We start from the raw sequence: 20,878 nt of genomic DNA on the forward strand, positions 1-20,878 counted from the left end.
AAACACTAAATCTCCCCAACCCTGACCCTAACCATAAACATAATCCTAACACTAAACTTAAACCTAACCCTGACTCTAACTCTAACCCTAAAACTTACCCTACACCCTCAGTTTGAATGGAAACCTAGCACTATCCCTCACCCTAACATCTAAACCTAACCCCAACCCTGAACCCAACCCTATCTCTAACTAAAAACTAGTCCTAAACCTAACTATGACTTAACCCTAACACTTACCCTAACTCTAAACCTGACCTTAACCCTAAACTTAATCCTAACCTTAACCCTAACCCTAACTCCTAACACTAACCCTAAGCTCAACACTCACCCTTAACTTAAACTTCACCCTAACCCTAACCCTAAACCAAACACTAACCCTAACCCTAAACCTAACCTTAAACCTGACCCTAACATTAACCCAAACACTTAACGCTAAACCTAACACTAAGCCTAACCCTAAACGTAACCCTAACCTTAACCTAAACACCAAAGCCTAATCCTAACCCTCATCCTTAACCTAAAAAACTTCACCCTAAACCTAAGCCTAAGCCTAACCCTAAAATTACACCTAACCCTAAACTATCCTCTAACTCTCGCCCGAACCCTAAACCTAACCCTAACCCTAACTCTAACCCTAACCCTGGCAGTAACACCCTAAAACACCTGGCAGTAACACCCTAAAACATCAGCTTAACTGTAAATGTAACACTAACCCTCACACGAACCCCTAACCCTTTCCCTAACCCTATCACTCATCCTAACCCTAACCCTGACCTAAACTTAATCCTTACCCTAACCCTAAACTTAACCCTAACCTTAACTCTACCCTAACCCTAACCCTAAACCTAACAATAACTCTAAACCGGACCCTAACCCTAACCCTAAACCCTAGATCTAACTCGAACTCTAACCCTAACCCTAACCCTAACCTGGCCCCACCCTTTACAGTAAAGCTAGCCTTAACCCTAACCTTACCCCTACCCTAACCCTAAACCTAACCCTTACAATATCAATAACCCTTAGCAGGGTCCTGCCTAGTCTCTCCCACCTCATCACTCCTTACAAAGAGCCCTGCTTTGTCTCTCCCACATCCTCACTCCCTGAGCAAGGCTCTGCCTGTCCTCTCCCACCTCCTCACTCTCTATGCAGGACTCTGCCTTGTTCTCCCACCTCTTCACTCCCTACACAGGGCCCTGGCTAGTGTCTCCCATCTTCTCACTCCATACACAGCTTTCTGCCTCTTCTTTCCCCCTTCCTCACTTCCTACACGGGGCCCTGCCTGGTCTCTCCCACCTCCTCACTCCCTACACCAGTCCCTGCCTGATCTCTCCTACCTCCTCACTCCCTGCACAGGGCCCTGCCTGGTCTCTCCCACATCCTTACTCCATACAAAGGGACTTGCCTGATCTCTGGCCTCCTCACTCCCTGCACAGAGCCCTGCCTGGTCTCTCCCAACTCCTCACTCCCTATTCAGGTCTCTGAATGGTTCTCCCACCTCTTCACTCCCTACACAGGGCCCTGCCTGCTGTCTTCCATCTTCTCACTCCCTACACAAGTTTCTGCCTATTCTCTCTCACCCCCTCACTTGCTAAACACAGTCCTGCCTGTTCTTTCCCACCTCCTGACTCAGTACACAGGTCTCTGCCTGGTCTCTTCCAACTCCTCACTCCCTAGACAGGGCCCTGCCTGGTCTCTGCCACCTCCTCACTCCCTACACAGGTCTCTGATTGCTCCCTGCCACCTCCTCACACCCTACACAGGGCCCTGCCTGGTATCTCCCACCTCCTCACTCCCTACACAGGGCTCTGTCTTTTCTCTCCCACCTCCTCAGTCCCTACACAGGTATCTGGGTGGTCTCTCCCACCTCCTCACTCCCTTTACAGGGCCCTGATGATCTCTCCCACCTCCTCACTCCCTAAACAGGACCCTGCCTGGTCTCTCCACCTCCTTACTCCCTACACAGGGCTCTGGCTAGTCTCTCCTACATCCTCACTCTTTATACAGCATCCTACCTGGTCTCTCTCACCTCCTCACTCCCTATGCAGGTCTCTGCCTGGTCTCTCCCACCTCCTCACTCCCTACACAGGGCCCTGCCTGGTCTCTCCTAACGCCTAACTCCCTACACAGGTCCCTGACTGGCCTCTCTCACCTCCTCACTCCCTATACAGGGCCCTGCCTGGCCTCTCCCACATCCTCAATTCACACAGAGCCCTGCCTCCTCTCTCTCACATCCTGACTGCACACACAGGGCCCTAACTGGTCCCTCCCACCTTCTCCATCCCTACACAGGTCTCTGCATGGTTCTCCCACCTCCTCATTCCCTGCAAGGGTCTCTGCCTGTTCTCTCCCACCTCTTCAATCCCTAGACAGGGCCCTGCCTGTTCTCTCCCACTTCCTCACTCCCTACTCAGGGCTCTGCCTGGTATTTCTAACCTCCTCAGGCCCTACACAGGGCCCTGCCTGGTCTCTCCCACATCCTCACTCCCTACACAGGACTCTGCCTGGTCTCTCCCAACACCTCACTCCCTACAAAGGGCCCTGCCTGGAATCTCCCACCTCCTCACACCCTACCCAGGGTCCTGCCTAGTCAATCCCACCTCCTCACTCCCTATGCAGGACTCTGCCTGGTTCTCCACCTCTTCGCTCCCTACACAGGGCCTTGCCTGGTCTCTCCTACCTCCTCACTCCCTACACAGTTCTCTGCCTGTTCCCTCCCATTCCTCAATCCCTACACAGGTCTCTGGGTGGTCTTTCCCACCGCCTTACTACATACACAGGTGTTAGCCTGTTTTCTCCCTCCTCCTCACTCCCTACTCAGGGCCCTGATGTTCTCTCGCACCTGCTCACTCCCTAAACAAGCCACTGCCTGGTCTCTCCACCTCCTTACTCCCTCCACAGGGCTCTGCCTGGTCTCTATCACCCCCTCACTCCCTACACAGGGTCCTGCCTTACCTCTCCCACCTCCTCAGTCCCTGCACTGTGTTTCTGGCTGTTATCTCCCTTCTTCTCACTCCCTACACAGGGCTGTGCTTGTTCTCTCCCATCTCCTCACTCCCTATACAGGGCCCTGCCTGGTGTATCCCATCTGCTCACTCCCTGCACAGGGCCCTGATGATCTCTCCTACATTCTCACTCCCTACACAGGGCCCTGCCTGGCATCTCCACCTCCTTACTCCCTACACACAGACCTGCCTGGTCTCTCCCACATCCTCACTCTGTACACAGGGTCCTACCTGGTCTCCCACCTCCTCACTCCCTACACAGGGCCCTGCCTGGTCTCTCCTAACACCTCACTCCCTACACAGGGCTCTGCCTGGATTCTCCAACCTCCCCACTGCCTACACATGGCCTTGCCTGGTCTCTCCACCTTCTGAATCCCTACACAGGTCTCTGCCTCTTCTCTCCAAGATACTCACTCCCTACACAAGGCCCTGCCAGGTCTCTCCCACATCCTCAATCCCTTCACAGGGCTCTGCCTTGTCTCTCCTACCTGCTCCCTCCCTATACAGCTCCCTGCATGGTCTCTCCCACCTCCTCAATTCCTACCCAGGGCTCTACCTGATCTCTCCCGCTTCTTGACTCCCTACTCAGGTATCTGGGTGGTCTCTCTCAACTCCTCACTCTGTATACAGGGTCTTGCCTGTTCTCTTTCACCTCCTCGCTCCCTACACAGGGCCCTGATGGTCTCTCCCATCTCCTCACTCCCTAAACAGGGTCCAGCCTCGTTTCTCCCACCTCCTCAATCCCTACACAGGGTCCTGCCTGGTTTCTCCCACCTCCTCAATCCCTACACAGGGCCCTGATGGTCTCTCCCACCTTCTCACTCCCTAAACAGGCCCTGCCTGGTCTCTCCAACTCCTTACTCTCTACAGGGCCCTGCCTGATTTCTCCCACATCCTCATTCCCTGCACTGGGCCTGCCTGGTCTCTCCCACCTCCTCAGTCCCTACAAAGGTCTCTGTCTGGTCTCTCACATCTTCACTCCCTGCATAGGTCTCTGTCTGTTCTCTCCCACCACCTCCCTCCCTACACAGGGCACTGCCTGGTCTCTCACTCCCTACACAGGACCCTGCCTGGTCTCTCCCACATCCTCACTTCCTACACAGGGGCCTGCCTGGTCTCTCTCACAACCTGACTACCTACACAGGCCCTGCCTGGCTCTCCCACCTCCTCCGTCCCTACACAGGTGTCTGCAAGGTTTCTCCCACCTCCTCATTCCCTACAAGGGTCTCTGCATGTTCTCTCCCACCTCCTCACTCTCTACACAGGAACTTGCCTGGTATTTCCAACCTCCTCCCTCCCTACACAGGGCTGTGCCTGGTCTCTCTCACCTCCTCACTCCCTACACAGGACCTGCCTGGTCTCTCCCAACACCACACTCCCTACACAGGGCCCTGCCTGGTCTCTTCCACCTCCTCACTCCCTACACATGGCTGTGCCTGTTCTCTCCCTTCTCCTCACTCCATGCACAGGTCCCTGCCTGGTCTCTCCCACCTCCTCACTCCCTACACAGGGCTCTCTTCCTGTTCTCTCCCACCTCCTCAGTTCCTACACAGGTATCTGCGTGGTCTCTCCCACCTCCTCACTCCCTTTACAGGGCCCTGATGATCTCTCCCACCTCCTCACTCCCTAAACAGGACTCTGCCTGGTCTCTCCACCTCCTTACTCCCTACACAGGGCCCTGCCTAGTCTCTCCAACATCCTCACTCTTTACACAGCATTCTACCTGGTGTCTCTCACTTCCTCACTCCCTACACAGGTCCCTGCCTGGCCTCTCCCACCTCGTCACTCCCTAGACAGAGCCCTGCCTTGTCCCTCCCACATCCTCAATGCACACAGGGCCCTGCCTCCTCTCTCTCACATCCTGACTACACACACAGGGCCCTAACTGGTCCCTCCCACCTTCTCCATCCCTACACAGGTCTCTGCATGGTTTCTCCCACCTCCTCATTCCCTGCAAGGGTCTCTGCCTGTTCTTTCCCACCTCTTCAGTCCCTAGACAGTACCCTGCCTCTTCTCTCCCACTTCCTCACTCCCTACTCTGGGCCCTGCCTGGTATTTCTAACCTCCTCAGGCCCTACACAGGGCCCTGCCTGGTCTCTCCCACATCCTCACTCCCTACACAGGACTCTGCCTGGTCTCTCCCAACACCTCACTCCCTACAAAGGGCCCTGCCTGGAATCTCCCACCTCCTCACACCCTACCCAGGGTCCTGCCTAGTCAATCCCACCTTCTCACTCACTATGCAGGAGTCTGCCTGGTTCTCCACCTCTTCGCTCCCTACACAGGGCCCTGCCTGGTCTCTCCTACCTCCTCACTCCCTACACAGTTCTCTGCCTGTTCTCTCCCATTCCTCAATCCCTACACAGGTCTCTGGGTGGTCTTTCCCACCGCCTTACTACATACACAGGTGTTAGCCTGTTTTCTCCCTCCTCCTCACTCCCTACACAGGGCCCTGATGTTCTCTCGCACCTGCTCACTCCCTAAACAAGCCACTGCCTGGTCTCTCCACCTCCTTACTCCCTCCACAGGGCCCTGCCTGGTCTCTCCCACCTCCTCACTTCCTACACAGGGCTCTGCCTGATCTCTCCCACATCCTGACTCCCTACTCAGGTATCTGGGTGGTCTCTCCCAACTCCTCACTGTGTATGCAGGGCCTTACCTGTTCTCTATCACCTCCTCACTCCCTACACAGGGCCCTGATGGTCTCTCCCACCTCCTCACTCCCTACACAGGGTCCTGCCTGGTCTCTCCCACTTCCTCAATCCCTACACAGGTCCCTGACTGGTATCTCCACCACCTTACTTCCTACACACAGCCTTGCCTGTTCTCTTCCACATCCTCACTCTGTACACAGGGTCCTACCTGGTCTCTCTCACCTCATCACCCCCTACACAGGGCCCTGCCTGGTCTCTCCTAACACCTCACTCCCTACACAGGGCCCGGCCTGGTCTCTCCTTCTTCTCAATCCCTACACAGGTCTCTGCCTCTTCTCTCCAAGATACTCACTCCCTACACTGGGCCCTGCCAGGTCTCTCCCACCTCCTCAGTCCCTTCACAGGTCTTTGCCTGGTCTCTCCCACATCTCTGCCTCTTCTCTTCTGCATCCTCACTCCCAACATAGGGCCCTGCCTGGTCTCTCCCACCTTCTCACTCCCTACACAGGACGCTGCCTGGCCTCTCCCACCTCCTCAGGACCTACACAGGTCCCTGCCTGGTCTCTTCCAGCTCCTCACTCCCTACACAGGTGTCTGCCTGGATTCTCCCACCTCCTCACTCCTTACACAGGGCCCTGCCTGGTATGTCCCTCCTCCTCACTCCCTACAGAGGGCCCTGCCTGGTGTCTCCCTTCTGCTTACTCCCTACATATGTCTCTGTCTGTTCTCTCCCACCTCCTCACTCCCTACACAGGGCCCTGCCTGATCTCTGGCACATTCTCACTCCCTACACAGGACCTGTGTGGTCTCTCCCAACACCTCACTCCCTACACAGGGCTCTGCCTGGATGCTCCCTCCCCCTCACACCCTGCACAGGGTCCTGCTTGGTCTCTCCCACCTCATCACTCCTTACACAGGGCCTGCCTGGTCTCTCCCATATCCTCACTCCCTATACTTGGCTCTGCCTGGTCTCTCCCATCTCCTCACTCCCTAAGCAGGACTCTGCCTGGGTCTCCCTCTTCTTCACTCCCTACACAGGGCCCTGTCTGGTGTCTCCCATCTTCTCTATGCACAGAGCCCTGCCTGGTCTGTCCCACCTCCTCACTCCCTACACTCTTCTCTGCCTGTTCTCTCCCACCTCCTAAATCCCTGCACAGGGCCCTGCCTGGTCTCTCCCATATCCTTACTCCATACAGGGACATGCCTGATCTCTGGCCAACTCACTCCCTACAGAGGGCCCTTCCTGGTCTCTCCCATCTCCTCACTCCCTATGCAGGTCTCTGAATGGTTCTCCCACCTCTTCACTCCCTACACAGGGCCCTGCCTGCTGTCTGCCATCTTCTCACTCCCTACACAGGTTTCTGCCTATTCTCTCCCACCTCCTCACTCCCTGCACAGGGCCTGCCTGGTCTCTCCCACCTCCTCAATCCCTACAAAGGTCTCTGTCTGGTCTCTCACCTCTTCACTCCCTGCATAGGTCTCTGTCTGTTCTCTCCCACCACCTCCCTCCCTACACAGGGCCCTGCCTGGTCTCTCACTCCCTACACAGGACCCTGCCTGGTCTCTCCCACATCCTCACTTCCTACACAGGGGCCTGCCTGGTCTCTCTCACAACCTGACTACCTACACAGGCCCTGCCTGGCTCTCCCACCTCCTCCGTCCCTACACAGGTGTCTGCATGGTTTCTCCCACCTCCTCATTCCCTGCAAGGGTCTCTGCCTGTTCTTTCCCACCTCTTCAGTCCCTAGACAGTACCCTGCCTCTTCTCTCCCACTTCCTCACTCCCTACTCTGGGCCCTGCCTGGTATTTCTAACCTCCTCAGGCCCTACACAGGGCCCTGCCTGGTCTCTCCAACATCCTCACTCCCTACACAGGACTCTGCCTGGTCTCTCCCAACACCTCACTCCCTACAAAGGGCCCTGCCTGGAATCTCCCACCTCCTCACACCCTACCCAGGGTCCTGCCTAGTCAATCCCACCTTCTCACTCACTATGCAGGAGTCTGCCTGGTTCTCCACCTCTTCGCTCCCTACACAGGGCCCTGCCTGGTCTCTCCTACCTCCTCACTCCCTACACAGTTCTCTGCCTGTTCTCTCCCATTCCTCAATCCCTACACAGGTCTCTGGGTGGTCTTTCCCACCGCCTTACTACATACACAGGTGTTAGCCTGTTTTCTCCCTCCTCCTCACTCCCTACACAGGGCCCTGATGTTCTCTCGCACCTGCTCACTCCCTAAACAAGCCACTGCCTGGTCTCTCCACCTCCTTACTCCCTCCACAGGGCCCTGCCTGGTCTCTCCCACCTCCTCACTCCCTACACAGGGCCCTGCCTTGTCTCTCCCACCTGCTCCCTCCCTATACAGCTCCCTGCATGGTCTCTCCCACCTCCTCACTTCCTACACAGGGCTCTGCCTGATCTCTCCCACATCCTGACTCCCTACTCAGGTATCTGGGTGGTCTCTCCCAACTCCTCACTGTGTATGCAGGGCCTTACCTGTTCTCTATCACCTCCTCACTCCCTACACAGGGCCCTGATGGTCTCTCCCACCTCCTCACTCCCTACACAGGGTCCTGCCTGGTCTCTCCCACTTCCTCAATCCCTACACAGGTCCCTGACTGGTATCTCCACCACCTTACTTCCTACACACAGCCTTGCCTGTTCTCTTCCACATCCTCACTCTGTACACAGGGTCCTACCTGGTCTCTCTCACCTCATCACCCCCTACACAGGGCCCTGCCTGGTCTCTCCTAACACCTCACTCCCTACACAGGGCCCGGCCTGGTCTCTCCTTCTTCTCAATCCCTACACAGGTCTCTGCCTCTTCTCTCCAAGATACTCACTCCCTACACTGGGCCCTGCCAGGTCTCTCCCACCTCCTCAGTCCCTTCACAGGTCTTTGCCTGGTCTCTCCCACATCTCTGCCTCTTCTCTTCTGCATCCTCACTCCCAACATAGGGCCCTGCCTGGTCTCTCCCACCTTCTCACTCCCTACACAGGACGCTGCCTGGCCTCTCCCACCTCCTCAGGACCTACACAGGTCCCTGCCTGGTCTCTTCCAGCTCCTCACTCCCTACACAGGTGTCTGCCTGGATTCTCCCACCTCCTCACTCCTTACACAGGGCCCTGCCTGGTATGTCCCTCCTCCTCACTCCCTACAGAGGGCCCTGCCTGGTGTCTCCCTTCTGCTTACTCCCTACATATGTCTCTGTCTGTTCTCTCCCACCTCCTCACTCCCTACACAGGGCCCTGCCTGATCTCTGGCACATTCTCACTCCCTACACAGGACCTGTGTGGTCTCTCCCAACACCTCACTCCCTACACAGGGCTCTGCCTGGATGCTCCCTCCCCCTCACACCCTGCACAGGGTCCTGCTTGGTCTCTCCCACCTCATCACTCCTTACACAGGGCCTGCCTGGTCTCTCCCATATCCTCACTCCCTATACTTGGCTCTGCCTGGTCTCTCCCATCTCCTCACTCCCTAAGCAGGACTCTGCCTGGGTCTCCCTCTTCTTCACTCCCTACACAGGGCCCTGTCTGGTGTCTCCCATCTTCTCTATGCACAGAGCCCTGCCTGGTCTGTCCCACCTCCTCACTCCCTACACTCTTCTCTGCCTGTTCTCTCCCACCTCCTAAATCCCTGCACAGGGCCCTGCCTGGTCTCTCCCATATCCTTACTCCATACAGGGACATGCCTGATCTCTGGCCAACTCACTCCCTACAGAGGGCCCTTCCTGGTCTCTCCCATCTCCTCACTCCCTATGCAGGTCTCTGAATGGTTCTCCCACCTCTTCACTCCCTACACAGGGCCCTGCCTGCTGTCTGCCATCTTCTCACTCCCTACACAGGTTTCTGCCTATTCTCTCCCACCTCCTCACTCCCTGCACAGGGCCTGCCTGGTCTCTCCCACCTCCTCAATCCCTACAAAGGTCTCTGTCTGGTCTCTCACCTCTTCACTCCCTGCATAGGTCTCTGTCTGTTCTCTCCCACCACCTCCCTCCCTACACAGGGCCCTGCCTGGTCTCTCACTCCCTACACAGGACCCTGCCTGGTCTCTCCCACATCCTCACTTCCTACACAGGGGCCTGCCTGGTCTCTCTCACAACCTGACTACCTACACAGGCCCTGCCTGGCTCTCCCACCTCCTCCGTCCCTACACAGGTGTCTGCATGGTTTCTCCCACCTCCTCATTCCCTACAAGGGTCTCTGCATGTTCTCTCCCACCTCCTCACTCCCTGCACAGGAACTTGCCTGGTATTTCCAACCTGCTCCCTCCCTACGCAGGGCTGTGCCTGGTCTCTCTCACCTCCTCACTCCCTACACAGGACCTGCCTGGTCTCTCCCAACACCACACTGCCTACACAGGGCCCTGCCTGGTCTCTTCCACCTCCTCACTCCCTACACAGGGCTGTGCCTGTTCTCTCCCTTCTCCTCACTCCATGCACAGGTCCCTGCCTGGTCTCTCCCACCTCCTCACTCCCTACACAGGGCTCTCTTCCTGTTCTCTCCCACCTCCTCAGTTCCTACACAGGTATCTGCGTGGTCTCTCCCACCTCCTCACTCCCTTTACAGGGCCCTGATGATCTCTCCCACCTCCTCACTCCCTAAACAGGACTCTGCCTGGTCTCTCCACCTCCTTACTCCCTACACAGGGCCCTGCCTAGTCTCTCCAACATCCTCACTCTTTACACAGCATTCTACCTGGTGTCTCTCACTTCCTCACTCCCTACACAGGTCCCTGCCTGGCCTCTCCCACCTCGTCACTCCCTAGACAGAGCCCTGCCTTGTCCCTCCCACATCCTCAATGCACACAGGGCCCTGCCTCCTCTCTCTCACATCCTGACTACACACACAGGGCCCTAACTGTTCCCTCCCACCTTCTCCATCCCTACACAGGTCTCTGCATGGTTCTCCCACCTCCTCATTCCCTACAAGGGTCTCTGCCTGTTCTTTCCCACCTCTTCAATCCCTAGACAGGGCCCTGCCTCTTCTCTCCCACTTCCTCACTCCCTACTCAGGGCCCTGCCTGGTATTTCTAACCTCCTCAGGCCCTACACAGGGCCCTGCCTGGTCTCTCCAACATCCTCACTCCCTACACAGGACTCTGCCTGGTCTCTCCCAGCACCTCACTCCCTACAAAGGGCCCTGCCTGGAATCTCCCACCTCCTCACACCCTACCCAGGGTCCTGCCTAGTCAATCCCACCTTCTCACTCACTATGCAGGAGTCTGCCTGGTTCTCCACCTCTTCGCTCCCTACACAGGGCCCTGCCTGGTCTCTCCTACCTCCTCACTCCCTACACAGTTCTCTGCCTGTTCTCTCCCATTCCTCAATCCCTACACAGGTCTCTGGGTGGTCTTTCCCACTTCCTTACTACATACACAGGTGTTAGCCTGTTTTTTCCCTCCTCCTCACTCCCTACACTCCTCTCTGCCTGTTCTCTCCCACCTCCTAACTCCCTGCACAGGGCCCTGCCTGGTCTCTCCCATATCCTTACTCCATACAGGGACATGCCTGATCTCTGGCCAACTCACTCCCTACAGAGGGCCCTTCCTGGTCTCTCCCATCTCCTCACTCCCTATGCAGGTCTCTGCCTGGTCTCTCCTAAGGCCTAACTCCCTACACAGGTCCCTGCCTGACCTCTCCCACCTCCTCACTCCCTAGACATGGCCGTGCCTGGTTGCTCCCAGCTCTTCACTCCCTACTCAGGGCCCCGCCTTTTCTCTCCCACCTCCTCCATCCCTGTAAAGGTCTCTGCCTGGTCTGTCCCACCTCCTTACTCCCTACAGAGTTCTCTGCCTGTTCTCTTCCACATCCTCACTCCTTACACAGGGCCCTTCCTGGTCCCTCCCACCTCCTCACTTCCTACACCTGTCCCTGCCTGGTCTCTTCCATCTCCTCTCTCCCTACTCAGGGCCCTGCCTGGTCTCACCCACCTCCTCACTCCCTACAAAGGTCTCTGTCTGGTCTCTCAGCTCTTCACTCCCTACACAGGTTTCTGTCTTTTTTGTCCCACCATCTTACTCTGTATACAGTGCCCTGCCTGGTCTCTCACTCTCTATACAGGGCCCTGCATGGTCTCTCCCACCTCCTGACTCCCTTCACAGCGCCCAGCCTAGTCCCTCCCACCTCCTCACTCCCTACACAGGTTAGGGTTTAGGGTTTAGTTTAGTGTTAGGGTTATGGTTAGGGATCGGGTTTAGGGGTTAAGGATAGGTTTTAGGGTTTAGTGTTTGAGTTTAGGGTCAGGGTCAGTTTTTAGTGTCAGGGTCAGGGTTTATGGTCAGGGTTTAGGGTCAGGGTCAGGGTCAGGGTTAGGGGTTAGGGTCAGGGTTAGGTTTAGGGTTTGTTTTTATGGTTAGGGTTTAGGGTTTAGGATTTTGGTTGGGGTAAGGTTAGGGCTATGTGTTAGGGCTAGGGGTTAGGGTTTAGTGTTTAGTGATAGAGTTTAGGGTCAGGGTCAGTGTCAGTGTTTAGTGTCAGGGTCAGAGTTTAGGGTCAGGGTTAGGGTCATGGTCAGGGTTAGGGTCATGGTCAGGGTTTAGGATCATTGTCACGGTTTAGGGTCAGGGTCTGGGTCAGGGTAAGGGGTTAGAGTCAGGGTTAGGTTTAGGGTTTGGGTTTAGGTTAGGATTTAGGGTTTAGGGTTAGGGCTAGGTTAGTTTTAGAGGTTAGAGGTTAGGGTTAGGGTTAGGGCTAGGGCTAGGGCTTGGTGTTAGGGCTAGGTCTAGGGCTAGGGTTTTAGGGCTAGAGTTTAGGGTTAGGGTTTTGGGTTAGGCTGATGGTTAGAGTTTAGGGTTAGGGTTTATGGTTAGTGTTAGGGTTTAGGGTTAGGGTTAGGGTTTAGGGTTAGCAGTTAGTGTTAGGGTTAGTGTTCAGGGTTAGGGTTAATGTTTAGGGTTAGGTTTTAGGGTTCGAGTTAGTGTTAGGGTTAGGGCTAGGGCTAGGGCTTGGTGTTAGGGCTAGGTCTAGGGCTAGGGTTTTAGGGCTAGAGTTCAGGGTTAGGGTTTTGGGTTAGGCTGATGGTTAGAGTTTAGGGTTAGGGTTTATGGTTAGTGTTAGGGTTTAGGGTTAGGGTTAGGGTTTAGGGTTAGCAGTTAGTGTTAGGGTTAGTGTTCAGGGTTAGGGTTAATGTTTAGGGTTAGGTTTTAGGGTTCGAGTTAGTGTTAGGGTTAGGGCTAGGGCTAGGACTTGGGCTAGGGCCTAGGGCTAGGTCTAGTGATATGGTTTGGGTTTAGGGTTCGGGTTTGGGTTTACGTTAGGCTTCGGTTTAGGCTTCGGGTTAGGATTTGGGTTAGGGTTTTGGGTAAGGGTTATTGTTAGGTTCAGGGCTATTGTAAGGGTTAGGTTTAGGGTTACAGGTGGACTAGCGTTATGATTAGAGTTAACTTTAAGTTTAGGGTTTGGGTTAGGTTTAGATTTAGGGTTAGGGTTTTAATGAAGTTTACGATATGGTGAGTGTTATTTTTAAGGTTAGGGCTAGAGTTTGGGTTCGTGTTCAGGTTAGTGTTAAGGTTAGGTTTAGCGTTTGGATTAGGGTTAGGGGTTATGTTTGGGGGTAGGGTTATGTTTAGATTTAGGGTTAGTGTGAAGTTTAGGTTAAGGGTGAGGGTTACGGTTAGGGTTAGGGTAAGGGTGAGGGTTAGGGTCAGAGTTATTGTAAGGGTTAGGTTTAGGGTACTACAGGTGGGCCAAGGTTAAGTTTAGGGTTTGATTTAGGGGTAGGGTTAGGGTTAAAGTTAGGGTGAGCTTTAGCTTAGGGATAGGGTGAAGTTTAAGATAGGCTGAGGGTTAGTGTTAGGGTTATGGCTAAGGTTTGAGTTTGGTTTCAGGTTAGTGTTAAGGTTATGTTTAGGGTTAGGGTTAAGTTTACAGGTTCTTTTTAGTTTTAGGGTTAGGGTTAAGTTTAGTGTTATGGTTAGGATTAGGGTCACGGTTTGTGTTAGGCTTTGTCGTTTGGGTGAGGGTTAGGTTTAGGGTTCGGGTTGGGTAGGGTTAGGATTATGGTTATGGTAAGGTGTTAAGGGTTAGAGTTTTAGTTTAGGGTTAGGGTTTGGGTGAGGGTTCCGGTTAGTCATTGCGGTTCTGGTCATGGTTAGGTTTGGTTTAGGGTTAGGGTTAGGTTTATTATTAGGTTTCGGGTAATGTTAGAGTTAGAGTTAGGGTGAGACTTAGGGTTAAGTTTTGGGTTAGGCTTTGGTGTTAGGGGTTAGGGTTTGGGTTAGGGGTTAGGGTTATCGTTAGGGCTTAGGGGTTCAGGTTAGTGTTAGGGTTAGGAATAGCATTAGGGTTAGGGTTGGGGATACGGTTAGGGGTTAGGGTGAGGGTTGCGGTTAGTTTTACAGTTAAGGTGAGGGTTTAGGGTAAGTGTTATTTTTAGGGTTAGAGTTAGGGTTAGGTTCAGGGTTAGGGTTAGGTGTAGGGTAAGATTTCGGTTTAGGTTCAGGTTTAGAATTAGAGTTAGTGTTCTATTTAGGATCAAGCTTAGAGTTAGGGTTAGGGTTAGGATTAGGGTTAGGTCTAGGGTTAGGTTCAGGGCTAATGTAAGGCTTAGTTTTAGGTTTACAGGTGGAGTAGTGTTATGGTTAGAGTTTGGTTTAAGGTTAGGGTTTGGGTTAGGTTTAGGTTTAGGGTGAAGGTTAGGGTTAGTGTTGGATGAACCTTAGGACGGGGTGAGGGTTATTCTTATGATTAGGGCTGAAGTTTGATTTTGTGTTCAGGTTAGTGTTAAGGTTAGTTTTAGGGTTCGGGTTAGTGTTAGGAGTTACGTTTAGGGTTAGTGTTAGCTTTAGGTTCAGGGTTAGAGTGATGTTTAGGTTCATAGTGAGGGTCAAGGTAAGGGTTAGGATTACGGTGAGGATTATACTTAGTGTTAGAGTTTATGTTTAGGGTGTTAGGGTTAGGTTTATGGTTAGGGTAGGGTTAAGTTTAGGGTTAATGTAAGGGTTAGTATTAGATTAGTGTTACTGTTCGTGTTTGGGTTAGGGTTAGGGATAAGTTTAAGGATAGCGGCAGGTTTAGGGTTGGGGATTCGGTCGGGTTCGGGTGAGCTTTAGTGTTAGGTTTAGAGTTAAGGTGAGGGTTTAGGGTAAGTGTTATGGTTAGGGTTAGAGTTAGAGTTAGGGTTAGGGTTAGGGTGAATTTTCAGTTAATAGTGAGGGTTAGGGTAAGGGTTAGGGTTAAGGTTAGAGTTAGGATTAAGATTAGTGTTAGGGTTAGGTTTAGGGTTAGGGTTAGGATAGGGGTAAGGTTAGGGTTAAGGCTAGGTTTACGGTCAAGGGTACGTCTAGGTTAGGGTTAGGATTAGGTGTAGAGTTAGAGTTAGTGCTAGGGTTTAGGGTTAGGGTTCGGGTCAGGTTTAGAGTTATTGTTAGTGTTAGGGTTAGGGTAGAGTTAAGGTTAGGGTTAAGTTTAGGGTTAGGGTAAGGGTTATGTTTAGGTCAGGGTTAGGGTTAGGGATAGGGTTAGGTTTAGGGAAAGGGTTAGGGTTCGTGTGAGGGTTAGTGTTAGATTTACAGTTAAGCTGATGTTTTACAGTGTTACGGTTAGGGTCAGGGTTAGAGTTAGAGTTAGGGTTAGGGCTAGACTGAGGGGATAGTTTAGGGTTAGGTTTAATTTTAGGGTTATGCTTATGTATAGGGTGAAAGTTAAGATTAGCGTTAGGGTAAATATTAGAGTTAGGTGTTTGGGTTAAGGTTAGGATCAGGTTAGGGTTAGGTTTAGGGTTAGTGTTAGTGTCAGGGTTAGGTTTTGGTGTTTGGGTTAATGTTAGGGTTAGCTTTAGGGTTAGGGTTTAGTTTAAGGTTAGGGTCAGGGTGAAGTTTAAGTTAAGGGTGAGGGTTGAGCTTAGGGTTAGTGTTAGGGGTTAGGGTTAGGGTTAGGGTTAAGGTTAGGATTAGGATTAGGGTTAAGATTAGTTTTAGGGTTAGGGTAAGTGTTACGGTTAAGTCATGGTTAGGTTTAGGGCTAGGTAAAGGTTAGAGATAAGATTAGGTTAAGGGTAGGGTTTAGGTTTAGATGTTAGTGTGAGGGTTAGTGCTAGGTTTCCATTTAAGCTGAGTGTGTAGGGTAAGTTTTAGGGTTAGGATTAGGGTTAGAGATAGATTTAGGGTCAGGGTTAGGATTATGTTTAAGGTTAGGGTTAGGTATATGGTTAGGATTAGGGTTAGGGTCAGGGTTGGGGAGATTTAGTATTATGTTTAGTTTTAGGGCTAGGGTTAGGGTGAAGTTTATGTTAAGCGTGAGGGTTAGGGTTAGGGTTAGGGGTAAGGGTTCAGGTTAGGGTCAGGGTTAGGGTTTGCGTTAGGTTTAGGGTTAGCTTTAGTTTTGGTTAGGGTTAGGATTTGAATGAAGTTAGGGTAGGTTTAGGGTTATGGGTAGGGTGAAATTTTGGTTAGAGTTATTGTTCGGGGTTAGGGTTAGGTTTGAGTTTATCGTAGGGTTAAGGTTAGGTTAGGGTTATGGTCAGGGTTAGGATTAGGATTAGGTTTAGGGTGAGGGTTAGGGTCCGAGTTATTGTAAGGGTTAGTTTTAGGGTTACAGGTGGGCCAAGGTTAAGGTTAGGGTTAGGTTTAGGGGTAGGGATAGGTTTAGAATTAGGGTGAGCTTTAGGTTAGGGATAGGGTGAAGTTTAAGTTAGGGTGAGGGTTAGGGTTAGGGTTATGGCTAAGGTTTGGGTTAGTTTTCAGGTTAGTGTTAAGGTTGTGTTTCGTGTTAGGGTTAAGTTTACGGGTTCTGTTTAGTTTTAGGGTTGGGGTTATGTTTAAGGTTAGGGTTAAGTTTAGTGTTACAGTTAGGGTTAGGGTTACGTTTTGTGTTAGGCGTTGTGGTTGGGGTGAGGTTTAGGTTTAGAGTTAGGGTTGGGTAGGGTTAGGATTATGGTTACGGTAAGGTGTTAGGTGTTAGAGGTGTAGTTTAGGGTTAGGGTTTGGGTGAGGGTTCTGGTTAGGCATTGTGGTTCTAGTCATGGTTAGGATTGGTTTAGCGTTAGGGTTAGGGTTAGGTTTATGATTAGGTTTCGGGTTAGTTTTAGAGTTAGAGTTAGGGTGAGAGCTACCTTTAAGGTTAGGGTTAGGTTTTGGTGTTATGGGTTAGGTTTGGGGTTAGGGTTAGGGTTATCATTAGGGCTTAGGTGTTCAGGTTAGTGTTAGGGTTAGGGATAGCATTAGGGTAAGGGTTGTGGGATACCGTTAGGGGTTAGAGTGAGTGTTACGGTTAGTTTTACATTTAAGGCGAGGGTTTAGGATAAGTGTCCCGATTATCGTTAGACATAGAGTTAGGGGTGGGTTTACGTTTAGGGTTAGGTGTAGGGTAAGATTTAGCTTTAGTTTTAGGTTTAGGGGTAGAGTTAGTGTTCTATTTAGGGTCAAGGTTAGAGTTCGGGTTAGGGTTAGGATTAGGTCTAGGGTTAGGATTAGGTTTAGGGTTAGGTTGAGGGGTATTTTAAGGGTTAGGTTTAGGGTTACAGGTGGACTAGCATTATGGTTAGAGTTAGATTTAATGTTAGGGGTTGGGTTAGGTTTAGGTTTAGGTTTAGGACTAAGGTTAGCGTTAGGGTTTGGATGAAGTTTAGGATAGGGTGAGGGTTATTTTTAGGGTTAGGGCTAGACTTTGGGTTTGTGTTCATGTTAGTGCTAAGGTTAGGTTTAGGGTTCAGGTTAGGGTTAGTGGTTATGTTCAGATTAGGTTTAGGTTTAGGGTTAGTGTGAAGTTTAGGTTAAGGGTGAGAGTTAGGATATGGGTTTGCATTAGGGTTTGGATTCTAGTTAGTGTTAGAGTTTAGGTTTAGGGTGTTAGGGTTAGGTTTATGGTTAGGGAAGTGTTAAGTTTAGGGTTAATGTTAGGGTTAGCGTTAGATTAGGGTTTCTGTTCGTCTTTGGGTTAGGGTTAGGGATAATGTGAGGGATAGATAACATTAGGTTTAGGGTTGGGGATACGGTTAAGGGTTAGGTTTAGGTTTACATTGAAGGTGAGGGTTTAGGGTAATTGTTATGGTTAGGGTTAGAGTTAGAGTTAGGCTTATGGTTAGGGTGAAGTTTCAGTTAATAGTCAGGGTTAGGGTTAAGGTTAGAGTTATGCTTAAGGTTAGTGTCAGGGTTAGGTTTAGGGTAGGGATAAGGTTAGGGTTTAGGCTAGGTTTACGGTAAAGGGTAGGGCTAGGTTAGGGTTAGGTTTAGAGTTAGAGTTAGTGCTAGGGTTTAGGCTTAGGGTCAGGTTTAGAGTTATTGTTAGGGTTAGGGTTAAGTTAGAGTTAAGGTTAGTGTTAAGTTTAGGGTTAGGGTAAGGGTTAGGATTAGGTCAAGGTTAAGGTTAGGATTAGGGATAGGGGTAGGATTAGGGAAAGGGTTAGCGATTCATGTGATGGTTAGTGTTAGATTTACAGTTTAGCTGATGTTTTAGAGTGTTATGGTTAGGGGTATGGTTAGAGTTAGGGTTAGGGTTAGGTTTAGGGTTAGGGCTAGACTGAGGGGATAGTTTAGGGTTAGGTTTAGTTTCAGGTTAGGCTTAGGCTTACGTTTAGGGTGAAGCATACGTTAAGGATGAGGGTTAGGACTAGTGTTAGCGTTACGTGTTTGTGTTAAGGTTAGGGTTAGATTTAGGGTTAGTATTAGGGTCAGGTTTACGTGTTTGGGTTAATGCTAGGGTCAGGTTTAGGCTTAGGTTTAGGGTTAGGGTTAGGGTTCAGTTTAGGGTTAGTGTTAGGGTGCATTTAAAGTTAAGGGCGAGTGTTGAGCTCAGGTTAGCGTTAAGTGTTAGGGTTAGGGTTAAGGTTAGGATTAGGTTTAGGGTTCAGTTTAGGTTTATGCTTAGGTTTAGAGTACATGTTAGGGTTAAGTGATTGTTAGGTTTAGGGCTAGGTTAAGGTTAGAGATAGGGTTAGGTTAAGGGTTGGGGTTAGGTTTAGATGTTAGGGTGAGGGTTAGTTCTAGGTTTCCATTTAAGCTGAGTGTGTAGGGTAAGTTTTAGGGTTAGGATTAGGGTTAGGGTTAGAGTTAGGTTCAGGTTTGGGTTAGGTTTATGGTTAGGATTAGGGTTAGGGTCAGGGTTAGGCGGAGATTTAGTGTTATATTTAGTTTTAGGGTTAGAGTTAGGGTGAAGTTTATGTTAAGCGTGAGGGTTAGGGTTAGGGGTTAGGGTTCAGGTTTACATTTAGGGTTAGGTTTAAGTTTAGTTTTATTTTTGGCTAAGGTTAGGGTTTGAATGAAGTTAGGGGAGGTTTAGGGTCATGGTTAGGGGGAATTTTGGTTAAGAGTGAGGGTTCGGTTTAGGGTTAGGGTTAGGTTTACGATTAAGGGTAGGCTTAGGCTAAGGATTAGGGTTAGAGTTAGGGTTAGGGGTTAGTGTTTCAGTTCGGTTTACGGTAGAGTTATATTTAGGGTTACGTTTAGGGTTAGGGGTTAGGGTAAGAGTTAGAGTTACGTTTACAGTTAAGATGAGGGTTTTGGGTAAGAGTTAGTGTTAGGGTTAGGCTTAGTGCTAGGGTTAGGATTAGAGTTAGGGTTAGGAGTTAGGGTTTGGTTTAAGATTATGGTAGGGTTAAGGTTAGGTTAGGATTAGCATTAGGTTTAGGGCGAAGGATAGGGTCAGAGTTATTGTAAGGGTTTGGATGAGGGTTACAGGTTGGCCAAGGTTAAGGTTAGGGTTAGGTTTAGGGTTAAAGTTAGGGTTAGCTTTAGGATAGGGATAGGGTGAAGTTTAAGATAGGGTGCGGGTTAGGTTTAGGGTTATGGCTGAGGTTTGCATTAGTTTTCAGGTTTTTGTTAAGGTTATGTTTAGGGTTAGGGTTAAGTTTACGGGTTCTGTTTAGTTTTAGGGTTAGGTTTAGATTTTAGGTTAGGGTTATTTACAGTGTTACTGTTAGGGTTAGGGTTATGGTTTGTGTCAGGCGTTGTGGTTGGGATGAGGGTTAGGTTTAGGGTTAGGTTTGGTTAGGGTTAGGATTATGGTTATGGTAATGTGTTAGGAGTTAAAGGTGTAGTTTAGGGTTAGAGTTTGGGTGAGGGTTTTGGTTAGGCATTGTGGTTCTGGTCATGGTTAGGTTTGGTTTAGGGTTAGGGTTAGATTTATGATTCGGTTTCGGGTTAGTGTTAGAGTTAGGGTGAGAGTTAGGGTTAAGGTTTGGGTTATGCTTTGGTGTTATGCGTTAGGGTTTGATTTCAGGTTCGGGTTATCCTTAGGGCTTAAAGGTTCAGGTGAGTGTTATGGTTTGGCTTAGGGATAGCTTTAGGGTTAGGGTTGGGGGATACAGTTAGGGGTTAGGTTGAGGGTTACGGTTAGTTTTACACTTAAGGTGAGTGTTCAGGGTAAGTGTTATGGTTATGGTTAGAGTTAGGGTTAGGGTTCGGGTGAAGTTTCAGTTAATAGTGAGGGTTACGCTAAAAGTTAGGGTTAAAGTTAGCGTTAGTGTTAGGTTTAGGGTAGGTAAGGTTAGGGTTAAGACTAGGTTTACGGTAAAGGGTTGGGCTGAGTTAGGGTTAGGGTTAGGTTTAGAATTATACTTAGTGCTGAGTTTAGGGTTATGGTTAGGGTCAGGATTCGAGTTATTGTTTGGTTCAGGTATAGGTAGAGTTAAGGTTAGGTTTAAGTTTAGGTTTAGGGGAAGGGTTAGGTTTACGTCAGCGTTAGGTTTAGGATTAGGGATCGGGTTAGGGTTTGTGAAAGGGTTAGGGGTTCGTCTGAGGGTAAGTGTTAGGTTTACAGTTAAGCTGATGTTTTAGGGTGTTATGGTTAGGGTCATTGTTAGGTTTAGCATTCGGGCTAGAGTTAGGTGATAGTTTAGGGTTAGGTTTAGTTTTAGGGTTAGGCTTAGGCTTAGGTTTAGGGTGAAGTTTAGGTTAAGGATGAGGGTTATGTTTAGGGTTAATGTTAGGGTTAGGTGTTTGGGTTAAGGTTAGGATCAGTTTAGGGTTCGGTTAAGAGTTCGGGTTAGCGTTAGGGTTCGGGTTAGGTGTTTGGGTTAACGTTAGGGTCAGGTTTATGTTTGCGTTTAGGGTTAGTGTTGGGTTCGTTTTAGGGTTAGTGTTTGGGTGAAATTTAAGTTAAGAGTGAGGGTTGAGCTTAGGGTTAGGGGTTAGGGTTAGGGTTAAGGTTAGTTTTAGGTTTAGGTTTAAGATTAGGTTTAGGGTTAGGTTTAGGGTAAGTGTTAGGGTTAAATCATGGTTAGGCTAGGGCACGGTTAAGGTTAGAGATAGGGTCAGGTTAAGGGTTGGGGTTAGGTTTAGATGTTA

This window comes from Elephas maximus, chromosome 6, assembly GCF_024166365.1.
Source record: "Elephas maximus indicus isolate mEleMax1 chromosome 6, mEleMax1 primary haplotype, whole genome shotgun sequence".
Lineage (NCBI taxonomy): Eukaryota > Metazoa > Chordata > Mammalia > Proboscidea > Elephantidae > Elephas > Elephas maximus.